Here is a 15442-nt window from a genome sequence, read left to right as displayed (position 1 = left end):
CTGTATTGGGTTTGCCAATATTTTGTTATGGATTTTTGCATCTACATTCATCAGCAATATTAGGATGTAATTTTCCTGCTTTGTGTTGTCCTTGTCTGGCTTTGGGATCAGTGTGATGTTGGCCTCATAGAATGAGTTAGGAAGCGTTCTGTCTTAAAGTTTTTGGACTTGTTTGAGAAAGATAGGTATTAAATCTTCTTTGAATGTTTGATAGAATTCTCCAGAGAAGCCGTCTGGTCCTGGACTTTTATTTTTTGAGAGGCTTTTGTTTACTCTTTCTCAATATCTTTGCTTGTGATTGGTCTATTCAGATTCTCTATTTCTTTTTGATTCAGTTTTGGGAGGTTGTATGAGCCTAAGAATTTATCCATTTCATCTGGATTTTCCAATTTGTTGGCATATAGTTTTTCACAGTATTCTATTATAATCCTTTGTATTTTTGTGGTACCTGTTGTAATTTCTCCTCTTTAATTTCTAATTTTATTTATTTGAGTCTTTTCTCTTTTTTTCTTAGTGAGTCTGGCTTAGGGTTTGTCAATTTTGTTTATCTTCTCAAAGAACCAGCTTTTAGTTTCATTGATCCTTTCTATTGTTTTTTTAGTTTCTATTTCTGCTCTAATTTTTATTATTTCCCTCCTGCTGACTTTGGGCTTCTTTTTGTTTGTTCTTCTTTTTCTAGTTCTATTAGGTGTAGTTTAAGATTACTTATTTGAGATTTTTCTTGTTTGTTAAGGTGGGTCTGTATTGCTATGAATTTCTCTCTTAGGACCGCTTTTGCTGCATCTCATATGAGTTGGTATGATGTATTTTCATTTCATTTGTCTCCAGATATTTTTTATTTCTCCTTTAATTTCTTCATTGATTCATTGGTTGTTCAGTAGCATGTTGTTTAGTCACCACATATTTGTGACTTTTCCAGCTTTTTTCTTGTAGTTGATTTCTCATTTCATAGCATTATGGTTAGAAAAGATGCTTGATATAGTTTGAATCTTCTTAAATTTATTGAGGCTTGCCTTGTTTCCCAGCATATGATCTATCTTTGAGAATGTTCCATGTGCACTTTAGAAGAACGTGTATTCTTCTGTTTTTGGATGGAGTGTTCTATATATATATCTTAAGTCCATTTAGTCTAGTTTTTTGTTTAAATCCTCTATTTCCTTGTTGACTTTCTGTCTGAATGATCTATCCACTAATGTAAGTAGAGTGTTGAGGTCCTCTATTATTATTGTGTTGCTGTTAATTTGTCTCTTTAGGTCTGTTAATAGTTGCTTTCTGTACTTTGGCACTCCTGTGTTAGGTGCATATATGTTCCTAAGTGTTATGTCCTCTTGGTGGAATGTCCCTTTTTTTAAAAAAAAAGACTGGCACCTGAGCTAACAACTGTTGCCAATCTTCTTTTTTTTCCTGGTTTTTCACCCCAAATCCCTCCCTCCAGTACATAGTTGTATATTTTAGTTGTGGGTCCTTCTAGTTGTGGCATGTGGGATGCCACCTCAACATGGCCTAATGAGAAGTGCCATGTCTGCGCCCAGGATCCAAACCAGCGAAACCCTGGGCCGCTGAAGTGGAGCACATGAACTTAATTACTCAGCCACAGGGCCAGCCCCTGGAATGTCCCTTTTATCATTATATTATCATTATATGCTGCCCCTCTTTTTCTCTCATTGCCTTTTTTAATCTTGAAGTCTACTTTGACTGATACAAGTATGGCAACACCTGCTTTCTTTTATTTACTATTTGCTTGGTGTTTCATCCCTTCACTCTGAGCCTGTTTTTGTCTTTAGAGCTGAGATGTATTTCCTGGGGGCAGCATATTGTTGGGTCTTGTTTTTTAATCTATCCAGCCACTCTGTGTCTTTTGTTTGGGGAATTCAATCCATTTACATTTAGAGTGATTATGCATATATGAGGGCTTAATACTTCCACTTTATCCCTTGTTTTCCAGTTGTTCTGTATTTCCTTTGTTTCTTGTCCCATGTATTTCTGACTGCCATTGAATTTTGGTGATTTTCTATGATGGTATTCTCCATTTTCTCTTTAGTTATTATTTGTCTCTGTTCTGATTTGTTGTTTAGTGGTTACCATGAGGTTTGTATAAAAGATCTCATAGAAGAGGTAGTCCATTTTCTGATAGCCTCTTATATGCTTTGCCTAAGCAGTTTCCACTCCCTCCTCTTCCCCTTCTAAGTTATTGTTATCACAACTTATTCCATTTTGTATCGTGAGTTTGTGACTAAAATGAAGTGATTATTGTCATTTTTGGTGCTTTTAGTCCCCTTATCTTTAATGTTATAATTAAGTGTTTGCTAACCTGTTCTGATAGACAGCTGAAATTCTCTGATTTTGTCTGTCCATTTATCACCTTGCTCAAGACTTTGTAAACCCTTTTTTTTCAGGTATGAGGGCCTTCTTGATAATTTCTTGTAGAATGGGGTCTTGTGGTGACGAACTCCCTCAGCTTTTGTTTATCTGGGAAAGTTTTTATTTCTTCATTGTATCTGAAGGATAGTTTCCCTGGATAGAGTATTCTTGGCTGAAAGTTTTTGTCTTTCAGTATTTTGAATATATCATTCCACTCTCTCCCGGCCTGCAAAGTTTCTGCTGAGAAATCCACTGAAAACTTGATATGAGTTTCTTTGTAGGTTATTTTCTCTACCTTGCTGCCATTAATATTTTTTCTTTGTCATTGACTTTTGCCAGTTTTGCTAATATGTGTCTTGGAGAAGGTCTTTTTACATTGATAAAATTAGGAGTTCTGTTAGCTTCATTTATTTGTAATTCCAGCTCCTTCCCCAGGTTTGAGAAGTTTCAGCTATTATTTCTTTGAACAAGCTCTGTGCTCCTTTCTCTCTCTCTTCTCCCTCTGGAATCCGTATAATCTTTATTTTGCATTTCCTAATTGAGTTGGATATTTCTCCGAGAATTTCTTCATTTCTTTTTAGTCTTAGTTCTCTCTCCTGCTTCACCTGAAGCATTTCTATATTTTTGTCCTCTAAATTACTAATTCTGTCCTCCATAATTTCAGCTCTGTTTTTTAAGGAGTCTAGATTGGTTTTTTAATCTCGTACATTGTGTCCTCCACCTCCACCATTTCTGTTTGTTTTTTGGTTTCTTTTTAGAGTTTCAATCTCTTTTATGAAGAATTCCCTCTGCTCAGTAATTTTATTCCTGAGTTCATTGAACTTTCTGAGTTTTCTTGTAACTCATTGAGTTTCTTTATGATAACTATTTTGAATTCTCTATCATTTAGAGTGTAAATTTCTGTGACTTCAGAATTAGTTTCTGGACATTTGTCATTATCCTTCTGGTCTGGAGTGTTAATGTATTTCTTCATGCTGTTTGATGGGGTGGACCTTTACTGGCATATAGTGGTAGTATCTGGTCGCAGATTCCACTGCCACCACTGTGGGGGGCAGGAGTTGTGTTTTCTGAGCCTGCACATCCACTGGCAGTTGTGCCCATCTCTTGGAAGCTGTGCCAACAGGGCCTGTCTGTGTTTGTCCACTGGACATGGGAGCTTCACACATGCAGGTGCAGGTGCTCTGGTGTGGATCCCCTGCCCTGGTTGACCAGCTGAGCTAGTGCACCAGGCAGAATGGGGGGAAGAGGGAATTTTCTTGCCCACCCACACACCCACTCTGCACTCACTGGTGGCCTGCCTGGGCTGCTCAGCTTGGTGGGAGTGCCCACCCAGTGACTGAGTTGCCTCAATGTGGAGCATTCCCATGGGCTGGAACACAACTCTGAGAGTGAAAGCATTCCCACAGAGGGCTGCCTTTCCCCCCATCTCCTCTCAAAGTTTCATGCTGGCCACTGTGTGAGGTCCTGCCCCCTAGATCACTGCTGTTGGGAAGGGGGAGGAGATGTGCTTACTTCCCTCCACTGCTTCCTGGGGGATCCAGTACTCCACCTTCAGATGTATGGCTGCGTGGATCTCTCAGATGTCTGTTGTGTTGTGTGGATATCTTCTATTAGTTAATGCATTTCCTTTTCATTGTATCTTAGGAGGGAAAGACTAAGTGAACAGCTCACTTTGCCATGATGTTGATGTCACTTTCTTTTTACTTATTTTTGAATGAGCCTACTAGAAAACCTAACATTACATACGTGGCTTGCATTTTATTTCTACTGGACAGTGCTATTTTGTAGGATCTTGGAGTGATCTTAAGGAAAGGCTGTGCAATTGACTGGCTCAGCCATATTTCCAGGAGAACCAATGGGGCACAATTTGAAAGAGGGCAGAGGAGGATGGAAGGAATCATGGCTACACTGTGGAACTTGGAACACTGAAGAGCCCAGAGAAGCTGAAAGGTCATCATTATCATTATCATCATTTTCATTATTACCATCCTTATTATAACCTAAGAGTCAATCACCCACTCTTCAAGCACCACTGTCCCTTTGTGTCAATCTACAGGCTGCTTTAGCTTATGTTCCTGTGAACTGAAGTTGCTTCTTGGTGATGTATGTTTCTTCTTACCACTCCAAGTTGTTCCTCTCTTGCCTCATCCCCTCCCATCCAGCACTACCTCTCACCTTGATACTGCTCCCCACCTGATCCTTGATTGGATGCTTCTATGAGACCAATACAGGAGACATGACAAACTAGTCCTTGCTGCTACCCTTGGAGTCAAAGAGTTTCCAAGCTGCTAAGGATGTTCCTTTAAAATTAATGAATATTGTTTATAATTATCCTTAAGACAATTTTCATACTGCTTTGGTCTTACAGGCCTACTTTTTATCATTCATTCACTTATTTACTCATACAAATAAACAAACAAACATTTAGCACCTACTATGTGCCAGAGACTCTTATAGCTCAAAATATCATTCCTTTATAAAGGCTTCTTTGACCATCTCAACATTCATTACCCTATTTGGCACTTAATCATAAATTAGCTTTGGATGCTACTGGTATCCTACTGATATTTTGCACTGTGTTTTTTTTGTTGTTGTGTAATCTTGTTAGCCTTATATCCCCAACTAAATTCTAAGTTCTCAGAAGGCAGGAGCTGAATGATAGGTCTTCTGACTCTCATAGTGCCCAAACAATGCTGCACACATAGTCAGTAGCCGGTAATAGATAAAATTGGCTTGTTAAGTGGTAAATGTTAAATGCCCAAATGGACAAGTCCAACTCTTGGCAAAATGGTAAAGTAGATGATGGAAGCCTCTGACTCCACAGTGACTGTTCCTCTACTCCTCCCTTCCCAGTCTGTACAGTCTCATTCCTAGTTTGTGTAGACATCCCCATTGCTGACTTTGCCCTACGTTCTCCTTTTATTTTTAGTTTCCAGGCCACTATAAATTTTTATCTTCATGCATATCATGATGGGGGAAGTTGGTGAGTATTTATCAGGCATTTCTAGCATGCTGAGGTTAATTTAGAGCAATGACTCTATTCATTCATCAATCTGTATGATAAATATTTAATGAGCACCAGTTATGTGTCAGGCAATGGTCTTGGTGTTGGGGACATGGTGGTGACCAAAATAGGCATGTGGTCACTATGCACAAGAAACTTTCAGTTTAGGGATGATTTAGGAGGCTACCTTCTGTGGCCGCCTGTCATCTTGGAGTTGTTGGATACTATTCTTGGTCACCAGGAGCCTGAGGAAATATCTCTGAATGACCACCTTCTGCAGGAACACAGTAACCCTGCCCATAACTGGGCAGACAGAATGCTCTTCCTTCTATCTCTCTGCCTTGTTGAGAAATGCTGCTCTTCTGCTCTCTAATAGGCAGGTTTGCTGGCCTACCTTGCCCAGATGAAAAATGTGGATGAGTTTCTCACCCTGTTATCCCAGTTGGATGTATTTAGGCTCACCCTGGCTGGTAGGCATTGCTTTTACTATGGATGTCCACAGAACAGAATAATTTTGGCCTTTATTTTAAAATCCCAAATAGATAATTTTGAAATTTTTTCTTTCTCTGAACTGCATTTGTTTCATTTCTAGATTTCCACCGCAACTGGAAACCTTGGGGATTTACCTTCAATTGTATCTGGATTGTGGCCACTTCCTCAGCAATGCAATGGATTTTGGAAAATACAGAAAAGAAAATATAACACAAACCCAACTTGCAATGCTTTTAAATGTCTGTGTGGATGGTGAATTTGCTGAACATCTCAAAAGTGTTTTTAAAAAGTTCTAACTTTGGCCGTATATCCTTTCCTTCTATTTTCAACTTGTGAATAATTGGCCAAGTTCAAATGAAGTCCTGTGGTTTGAATTAAGTTGGCATGTCACACAGGTCTGGCTCCAGCAATCTCACTCCTCCCCTTCCTGGCAGACTCTGGAGTATTTAGAAGATATTTTTCTTTGCATTAATTTTTCTGAGAGGAAATCCTTGTGAGGAATCCAGTTGAACTTGGCTCTCCAAAATTTCTTGTAGAGTTAGAAAAACAAAATTTGAGGTTACTAAGCAGGTTAATGGAGTAGAAGCCTGTGGCTGTTTGCTTAGAATAGTTGCTAATGAGGCCAAGTCTCACTCTGTAGAGTTGCTCTGTTTTGTGACCCCAGACTGTACCCCTAACAGCCACAAAGGGGACAGAACAAGATGGAGTGTGTTGTTGTATCACTGTCAGTCCCTGCCAATTGCAAGAAGAACAACATACAATGTTAGATACTCTTGGTGTGTGAGAGGCCCAATATGATGGTTGTAGGCTAAAGCAATGCTTCTTAAATTTTAACAGGCACACATGTCACTTGGGATCATCTTAAAGTGCGGATTCTGATTTAGTAGATTTGGGTAGGGGACAGAGATTCTGGATTTCTAGCAAGTTCCCAGATGATGCTGGTAGTTGGTCTATCCTTTGTGTAGCAAGGGGCTAGAATATTTTTCAAATACTAAGTAAAATATATACTTATGGGCTTTTACACAGAGGTTCTCTACTGAACAATAAAAACCTAGAAATATGAACTAAGCCCCCAAGGTGCCTCAGAAAATGCATCTGTAACAGAAATGAGCCAGGGGTGGAGATTGGTTAGTGCCTGGCAACCATCCACCTTGGATCTCTGGGGCTGTTTTTAGGGTAAAGAAGAAGTAGGCCTGTGGCTAGATGTTAATAGGATCATATAGTCTGAGCTTCCTTCAGAGCTCTGCCCCCATTCTAGTTCTTTGCATTTGGGCAAATTGTTAAACTCCTCTAAATATTTCTCCCAATATGTACACTGGAGATAATAATGGTACCCACCTTAAAAGGTTTTTGTGAGGATGAAATGGGATAACAAAATGGTGGTGTGCTAGAGCCAGCTCCTACTGGCTCTCTATAGCTGACTGATAAATATTCAAGAATTTTGTGAGGTGGTTTGGTAGCTTTAAACTGGCCAGAGTAGGAGTATTTACACCACGGAATTTGGCAAATGCTACTAGTCAGGGGTTTTTGTTTTTTTTTTTTGAGCTCTGATTTACCAGCATACCACTTTATGTAAAGTACCTGGTGCCTTAAAGAACTCAATAAATGTGAATTACTACTATCTTAGCTACCTTTTGTGAATTCTTACAGCCCTTTAGTTTGAAACACATCATTTAGCACTGGATATTCTCTACTAGCTTCCTTCTTAATAAATTCTATAATTGGGCTTGTCTCAAGAGTTTGGGTCTCTTAGTGCCGCAAAGATGTGACTATATTCTGCCATATTCCATGATTGATCAATACCTTGCTCTTTCACCTCTCGAAGGAAACCACTGAACATAATTTCAGAAGTTTGGGAGTTCCTTGCTCCAACAGCTTTGATCCTCTCCACCGGCCACATCAGAGTCCAAGCTGAACAATCTCAGGATAGATCCTGCAATATTAATGCCTCTCCAGAGTTTGCCTAATGACAAGTATCCACTGATAAGTATCAGAACAGGTAAGAACAGAATATATATGAGTGCTATGGAATAGGCCTGTGGCCCAGTCACAGGTGTTCCCACATTTATCTAAATAATTGTAGCTGGTAGATTAATTGGAAAATGACACCTGCCATAGCAAGTATGGAGATAATCTCCCTGTCTTTTTGTGCTGACAACATGGTTTTGAACATAAGGGACCTTAAGAATCAGCCTAGCCATCCAATGTGAATGAATGCCTTCAACTTTTTTCTCCTATTCCTCTAAACTTCTCTGTTCCTTCACCTAGCCTCTCCTTATTCTATTCTGCTGGAAAGAAAGAAGTGTGTTTCTCCTTAAGAATTCTAAGCTACCCTTAGTGACCTCATCCTACACAAACACTTTCCCTAGAGAAGCGATTTGCACAAACATTAAGAGCACTGTCTCTGGAGCCTGACTGTCTAGGTTCAAATCCCATTCTTATAACTTGACACTGTTTAAGACATGCCTTATTTTCCTCATCTTCAAAATCAGAATAATGTAAGTGCCTTCCTCATAGGTGTTTGAGTGAATTAAATTGATTTAAATATGTCAAGCTCTTAGAGCAATGCTTACACATAATAATTCTTATATACATTTACTATTATTATTTCCATCAATTATTCCACCTCTTTTGCAACTTCATCCTTTTCCCTCCTCAAGATCTCCTTCCTTAGCCTCATGTATACTCACATCTTTCAATCCTTAAAAACAAAACAAAACAAAATAAAACGAAATGGTGATATTTCTTCAAATGGGTCTATCCTTCCTTTCCCAACATGCTTTTGGGGAAAAAATGTCCCCACCCAACCTCTCCTTGAGCCAGTACAATCTCAGCTTCACAGCTGCTGAGTGCAGGCACCACTGTGCAGATGCTCGATGGACACCTGTTCTGATGGAAATGTTGGGTTCCACTTCACCTATGGTCGCTCTTAGGCTTTTCATGGCTAAGGGAGTTGATTGGTAACACCTGCTTTGAAAAACACACAGCCTCAAAAAATATTTTCCATGAATCTCTGGGGTTCTACCACTTAAGCATCCAGCGTTATTTTGGGGGTAGAGGCGGATCCTTGGCAGATGAGCTTAGGGAGTGTGCTGTGGTAGAAGGAAAGGTGAACTTGATGTCACAGGACCTGGGCTCAAGTTCTCATCTGCTCGACGCGTGGTAGATGCTCAATCAATACTTGCTTAACTGAAATAAGCTGTTTGCCCAGCAAATCACTCAGAACTGTTGCCTTCTTATTTTTATGCTAATGCACCAGCTATCCAGCTTGGGTCTGACTCTGATGGGGCCTGGCCAGAGGTTGGGTGTCTGGCTCTGTAACTCAGGCTTCTATGTGTAGGGATGAATAAACTCAGGGACTATAAAAGAATTTTCTCTCTGAAGGAAGATGAAGGCGGGGAGATGAAGCATTGATGAAGTTGGCCACAGGACCCAGATCTGAGCCCTTAAACAGAGAAATGGGGCTCTGCGAAATTCTCACCTGCTTGAAGCTAGTCTAGTATTTCTCTGGTATCCTCTATCTGTCTTGTGTCTCTCAAGCCCTGCCCTCTAATCTCTTTTTCCTCTCAGGAGAATTTTAACCTCTAAATTCCTCCTGTCATATGTCTTGAAAAAGACTCCCAACGCCAACGTTCAGAGAATCATAAATCACATTAGAGCAAAAAGCTATCTTAACCATCCTCATTTTACAAACAGACCCGGAAATTGATAACTAAACCAATAGTCATCAGAGAAGATACTTTTCTTTTATTTGCAGGAAGAAAAATAAGGAAGTTTGGATTACTGCTTGGCTGGTTTAGGCGACATTCCCGTTGGGTGAATACAGCAGCAACGATTTAATCACATCAAGGCTTTGGGGGTTTCCTTTACACACTGTCCAAAAGGATGTTTTCACATGTGGTTGTGCCAGATAACAGTTTTGAAATACTGAGTGATACCCAGCAATCCCTTTTTTGATTTCACAATCTTTTTGTAAGACACAATTGAAAAAAAAAATCTATTTTCTTCCCCACTGAAAATGGTGTTGGAACAGACAGATTTATATTAAGTTTATAAAGCAGAAAATCAAAATTTTAGTAAACCCTCATTTATTTTATTTGGTACACATTATGCTAATCAACTGTCTAATAGGCTTTGGGTCCCTAAAGTGACCATCTTTTTGGTGTCATACAGACCCAGCCTGTATGTTTCTGGGTGAAGCAATGCCTGGATCCGTCTTTGGCCAGATAAGTCCTATTTGTCTGTGCGAGATTTGCTGTAGGAGATGTACGTTCAGCAGTATATCAGCCTCTAGGCAAGTTTAGCTTGATGGAATATTTCACCTATCTGCAGGATTTAAGCTTCCAGAACTTATATTCTGACATTTTCCCCTCCTTCCCTAAGGAAAAGAAATTCTATTGAAATCCAAATTGAGAAATGGGGAGAAAAATAAATCTCAATTTGCCCCGGGAGATTTTTGGCCTGACTAGGTTTAGAGAGACAAAACAATAATTTTCAAGAGCTAAATCTGGATTAATCTTTGAATCTCCAATCAGACAACAGGCCTAAGCTTTCTTTCATCTAGATAAACAAATAAACAAACTAAAACTCTATGGGCATAGAAACATAGCTGTCATGTTTTTATAATATTCTCTTTATTATAATTGAAGAAATAAAAAGCATACTGGGAAAGGTTTCAGCTATTTGCTTGATAGACCGAGATATGAGAGAAGTGATTTTCAATATCAGGCTACCAATAATATTTGATGGGAGCCAAACATGGCTGTGGTGATCTCTAAATCCCCTCTTGGTGATGATAGACTCCACAAGAAGAAATAAGCCTGTTTAAGTGCTTGAACAAATGCTCACATAATTGTTTGCATGTGACAGACTCCTGTGTATTAAATTCTGTGCTTACCAAGCATAAATAGGGATCCAAATCAGAATACTTAGTTTTTCTCTTTGTGAAAAACCAAAGTGCTGAGTTAGAATGGTGTATTAGATGAGATCATCCATTGACTACTAATCAAGAAGTACGTATTGGACACTGGTAGAGTGCCTGGCTTGATGCTTGGTGTCATTATTTACGATCCCAACATGCTTCGTAAATAAGCTGCCAATTCTCAGACCTACTGCACACCCCAGTAATCAGAGAAGAGAATTATTTTCTCTTTTTAAAAATCCAATTTCCTATGCATGGATAGGTACAAACTAAATATACATTTTGTCTAGGGTGGCCCCTGTCCATCGTTCCGCTTCTGATGTTCCATTTTCCTTTCCATCTACCTCTTCTGCTGGCTCATGAGTCTTACACTATGATCTCCTTAGACTACTTTCCAGAACAAGGCCCATGTGCTCAGAACTGTTCCTGCCACTTGATCAGTTATACTTACCCTTCAAGGCCAGTGTCTGTGAGTCAGCTGGCAAGGGTCAGCTATTCTAAGACCCAGCTCTGTGAACACAACATGATCATCCTCTCAAATAAACACAGATTCCTCCAGAGCACCACAGAGGTTTAGAGTAGAAGGGACTTTCAAGGACATCTGGTTCAACATCCTGATTTTACAAAGGAGAATATCAAGGCCACAGAGGTATGTTGTCCTAGCCCAGTGCTTTCTCCACTTCTCCATGCTGCCTCTTGCTCTGTGAGTGGAAATCAACATTGGTTTATTATCACAGGTGCCTTATGGGGATGATAACTTAGCCAAGGACCTGAGACTTTGAGAGCTGGGCAATCTGAAGGAGCAGGAATCATTTACTTCACTTTTCAACACACAGATCTGTCTACCACTATGTGTGAGTCAGTCCTATAAGGCTTGATTGCTCCTTTTGGCCCCCTAACTCTGAATACTTCTGAAGGAGCCAACCAAACCCCTTGCCTCTTCTCTGCTCTTTAATTTCCATGACCCCTGCTTGCTATCCTACCCTCAGTATTTCACTCAATACTCCCATGGAGGGGCCGGCCCCGTGGCCAAGTGATTAAGTTCACGCACTCTGCTGCGGTGGCCCAGGCCTTCCCTGGTTCGGATCCTGGGCATGGACATGGCCCTGCTTGTCAGGCCATGTTGAAGAGGCATCCCATATGCCACAACTAGAAGGACCCATAACTAAGATATACAACTATGTGCCGGGAGTGGTGGGGGGGTGGTTTGGGGAGATAAAGCAGGAAAAAAAAAAAAGATTGGCAACAGTTGTTAGCTCTGGTGCCAATCTTGAAAAAAAAAATTTCTAAGATTTAAAACAAAAACAAAAACAAAAAACTGCCATGGATAATAATATGTTCACAATTAACAGATAATTTGTATTAAGAGTTTACTATGGGGCGGATGCTATGCTAGGCTCTTTATGTGTATTTTTTCATTGAATTCTCCTAAGAGCCCCATGAGATAGGTAAGATTAATAGTTCCATTTGCAGACCAGGACATTAAGGCTTGGAGAGGTGAAGTCACTTGCCTAGATTTTACAAGAGCTAGATTTTGAACAGCAGTAGTCTAACTCCAGGCCTAAGTACTGAACATACAACGAATAAATCAACAGAAACACTCTGAGCAACAACTACATGCAAGACATTCAGCCAAGCTCTATGAAGGATGGGACTTCCAACCAAGATGAGTTATCCGGACATTTACATAACGCATGTTTAACAACACATTATATGATGAGCATGAAAGAATAATAAGTCAGTAATAGGTTAGGGTGGGAGTCAATCTTTTGTGTGTGTGTTCCAGGGCATTGGCAGACTAGTAAAACTTACAGACTCCTTATCAGGATAAATGCATAAAACAACAAGCATAGGATTGCAAAGGAAATTAATTACATAGTAATATAGAAAAAAAGGTTTTTAAATATTGTAATATAGTATTATATAAGCTTCTCTATTAACACACTATGTAGCAAGATTTAGTGGTAGCTTTGATAACTACAGTAATTTTGAGGTAGGGCTGAGCATAAACAGTATTTTGGGATATCTACAAGAAATATATAATATGAAAATATTTGTGATTTCTGTTGGTGACAAAGTCACATTACATCTAATGCCACTGTAATTTGTAATTGAAGTAAACGGTACATTCAGTTAGAGGCTAGTGAAGATAGAGACATAATTTTTTCCCATTCAAGTTTTATGTATCCCCTGAATGCCATCATCTTAGGTAGTCTTGAACCCCAAGTTAAGAGCTCAAGTAATTTAAAAGAAGGAAGAATCACTTGTGGTCTGGAGACCCCAGGGAGCTGATATTATTATTTTTTATCACATTTTTATTTTATTATTTATTGATTGAGTTATTTATTTTTGTGAGGAAGATTGGCCCTGAGCTAACATCTATTGCCAATCCTCCTCTTTTTGCTTGAGAAAGATGGTCCCTGAGCTAACATCTGTGCCAGTCTTCCTCTACTTTGTGTGTGGGACACCACCACGGCATGGCTTGATGAGCTGTGTGTAGGTCTGCACCCAGGATCCAAACCAGCAAACCCCAGGCCGCCAAAGTGGAACATGTGAACTTAACCACTATGCCACTTGGCTGACCCCTTTCTTTTATTTTTAATTGTGTTAAAAAACACATAACATAAAATTTACCATCTTAACCAATTTTAAGTGTAGAATTCAGTAGTGTTAAGTATATTCACATTGTTGTGTCACAGATCTCCAGGAATTTTCATCTTGCAAAACTGAAACGCTATAGCCATTAAACACTAATTCTGATTTCTCCCTCCCCTCAGCCCTTGGCAACCACCATTCTACTTTCTGTTTCTATGAATTTGCCTACTTTAAGTACCTCATATAAGTGGAATCATGCAGTATTTGTCTTTTGGTGACTGGCCTATTTCACTTAGCATAATGTCCTCAAAGTTTATCCATGTCATAACATGCAACACGATAGAGCATATTTTATCAAGCCATTTTGCAGTTAGGCAGAGAGAGTAATGGCTTGCTACGTGATGTACCATTAATTAACCCATACTTCCACTGGTTCCTCAGTTTCTCAGTTCCATGTGTGTTCCCTTTTACAACACTAATGGGCTTGGAAAGTAGCTTTCAACCACATGGTAATGGAAAAATTCTCTTTTTCAAATAATCAAGACATAAGACATCATAAAGATCACTGTTTTGAGAACCAGGGACATGGAGGAGAAGAGCAGTTGCTACTGAGGGGCCAGAGCTGTAGGAAGCAAGTGGCTGTAGACTGACAGTGCTTCTCATATCTACAGCTCACCCAACGTCTCATTCCCAGGGAGTGCAAACCATACATATTTTCATTGTGCTATGCATTTCCATGTACTAGTTTTTCTCATTCCTCCGTAATAAATAGATTTTCTCATTGCCCACTAAATAGACACATTCTTGCAATGTTATCACATCTATTTGGGACTAAATTCCCCCATCTCAGAGAATTTATCTTGAAAGATTGTATAGCCTTTTGCTCTAATGTTTCCTCATGAAAAAGCAATTGTAAAACAGTTTTGAATATCAAGAAGTGAATTTGTAAAGATTTCAATAACTGTGAACAGTCATGTTTAATTTCAAGAGTGAGGTTTTTATTACAGCTTTCACTTTTGGTATTGGGCTGCCAAGAGTAACTTATGTAACTGCAAGGGGGAATTAAAATTCATTTCACTGCAAGATGAAAACCTTTAACAGAAACCTCACTCTTTAAATTAAACTAGGCTGTTTTAAATTATTGACACCTATTCTAATTCACTTTCTGGTATTCAGAGCTGTGGTTTTGCAATTGCTTTTTTAAGGAGCAATATTGGCGTTTCTGGACTATAAGCAACATATGGTATCAAGATGTGGTTTTAATTTGCATTTCCCTCATGAGTAATGATGTTGAGTATCTTTTCATTTGCTTATTAACCAATTTAATATTCTCTTTTGTGAAGTGTCTGCTTGGGATTCTTGCCCAATTTTTTAAATTGTGTTGTCTTATCTTTTTCTTATTGATTTATAGAATTTTTAAAGAGATACCCTAGATATAAATTCTTTGTTAGATGTGTTGGAGGGGGGGGAGGGTGTGTGCCAGGGTAAGATTTGTTTTTTTCATTTTCTCAATAAAGTCATTTGTTGAGTAGAATTTCTTAATTTAATTAAATCCAATTTATTAATATTTCCTTGGGTCCTGTTTAAGAAACTGCGGCTTACCCTGAGGTCCTGAAGATATTTCCTGTGTTTTATTCTAGAAGTTTTATTGTTTTACTTTTCACCTTTAGGTATATGGTCCATCTTGAATGAATTTTTGTGTATGGTGTGAGGTAAGGGTCAAGATTCTTTTTTTTCCATATGAACCACCATAATTTACTGAAAAAGCCATCCTTCTTCCATTGAATTGCTGTGGTGTCTTTGTCATAAGTCAAGTGATTGATCATACAGGGGTGGAACTGTTTCTAAACTCAATTCTATTCCATTGTTTGTTGTCTATTCTTGTACCAATACCATGCTGTTTCAATTACTCTAGTTTTGATATCTGGTTTTGCTTTTCTTCTTCAAGATTGTCTTAGTTATTTTAGGTCCTTTGGATTTCCATATAAGTTTTACAGATAGCTTATCAATTTCCACCAATAAAAAAAGCTGCTGGGATTTTGATTGGGATTGCATTGAATCTATAGATG

General features: G+C 38.9%; 1 long non-coding RNA gene across 2 annotated transcripts in view; it reads left to right on the top strand.

Annotated features, from left to right (window-relative positions):
* The window catches only part of LOC139077814 (uncharacterized), a 54113-nt gene that overhangs the window by 37776 nt on the left and 895 nt on the right, over positions 1–15442 (top strand). Inside the window, exons 2-4 of one of the 2 annotated variants that reach the window (XR_011530333.1) lie at positions 5958–6096; positions 7683–7856; positions 15044–15085. This is a non-coding gene — a long non-coding RNA (uncharacterized lncRNA). Of the gene's footprint in view, positions 1–5957; positions 6097–7682; positions 7857–11296; positions 11428–11515; positions 11633–15043; positions 15086–15442 lie in introns of those variants that run through there. The other variant, XR_011530334.1, reaches the window with a different exon arrangement.

The sequence above is a fragment of the Equus przewalskii genome, chromosome 20, assembly GCF_037783145.1.
Source record: "Equus przewalskii isolate Varuska chromosome 20, EquPr2, whole genome shotgun sequence".
Classification (NCBI taxonomy): domain Eukaryota; kingdom Metazoa; phylum Chordata; class Mammalia; order Perissodactyla; family Equidae; genus Equus; species Equus przewalskii.
Note: the sequence above shows the minus strand (reverse complement) of the source record. Positions and strands in the feature narration are given on the sequence as shown.